General features: G+C 66.8%; 1 protein-coding gene across 3 annotated transcripts in view; it reads right to left on the minus strand.

Moving 5' to 3' along the window:
• LOC122184161 (discoidin domain-containing receptor 2-like) overlaps positions 1–431 on the minus strand; it is a 51,291-nt gene extending 50,860 nt beyond the window's left edge. Inside the window, exon 1 of one of the 3 annotated variants that reach the window (XM_042878885.1) lies at positions 372–431. The gene's annotated coding sequence lies outside the window, so the exon portion shown is untranslated. Of the gene's footprint in view, positions 1–90; positions 108–371 lie in introns of those variants that run through there. The other 2 variants (XM_042878882.1, XM_042878883.1) reach the window with 2 other exon arrangements.
• Positions 432–858: the final 427 nt, after the last annotated feature.

Raw genomic sequence — 858 nt, forward strand, 5'->3', positions numbered from 1 at the left:
AAAAAGAAAAAGAAAACTTGAATCCTCTTTCCTAAAAAGAAACAAAAAGTTAAAAGAAAAGAAAAGAAAAAAGCGTGCTAATGAAATCACCGGCCAGCAGCATCTCGGTGAGCTACAACGCGTTCAGTAACGGAGGGTTAACAAGTCCCGCAGCCCGGCCCGGGCTCAACGCCCCCCTCACGGCACCCCGGACCCCCCGAGCCTCCACGGCCCGCCAAAGGCCCGCGGCGGAACCGGCCCCGCGCCCCGCACCCCGCCCTGCGGCGCCGGGACGGAATGGGACGGGAGGGGCGGAGCGGCCGCCCCGGGCAGCGCCTCCCCCGGTGGTGGCGGTGCGGGGTGGGGCCGAGCGCGGCGGCGGCGCTGCTTACCTGAGAGCCGGAGCGGCAGCGGCGGACGGGGGGCCGGGCGGGCGCGCTGCATCACGGCTCCTATCGGGCCGGGCGGGCGGGCGGAGGCGGCGGCCTCGCAGCTCTTAAAGCGACAGCTGCCGGGCGGCGGGGGATCCCGGCCGAGGTGCCCTGCAACCCTGCAGCTTGTCTGTAGGGTCCTGCTGTCCGGGTGCCGCTCGGAGCCGTGTCCTCGGGCTTGTGGCTGTGCTGCCGTCCGACGAGACGTGGACGGGATGGAGAGTTGGGCAGGGAGAAATTGAGTGAAACAGAAGAAGGGCGATGTGGAGTATTGGATCTGGGCGAGGAGAGCCCCAGGTACCAGCATAGATTGGGGGCTGAGCTGCTGGAGAGCAGCCTGGGGAACGGAGCTGGGGGTGTGACAGCAGGGTGACCCCGAGCCAGCGCTGTGCCCTTGGCAAGGAAGGGCGAGAGAGGTCCTCCTCCCTCTGTATTCTGCCCTGATAAG

Source organism: Lagopus leucura, unplaced genomic scaffold (assembly GCF_019238085.1).
Source record: "Lagopus leucura isolate 7727_CA_CO unplaced genomic scaffold, USGS_WTPT01 Super-Scaffold_100022, whole genome shotgun sequence".
Lineage (NCBI taxonomy): Eukaryota > Metazoa > Chordata > Aves > Galliformes > Phasianidae > Lagopus > Lagopus leucura.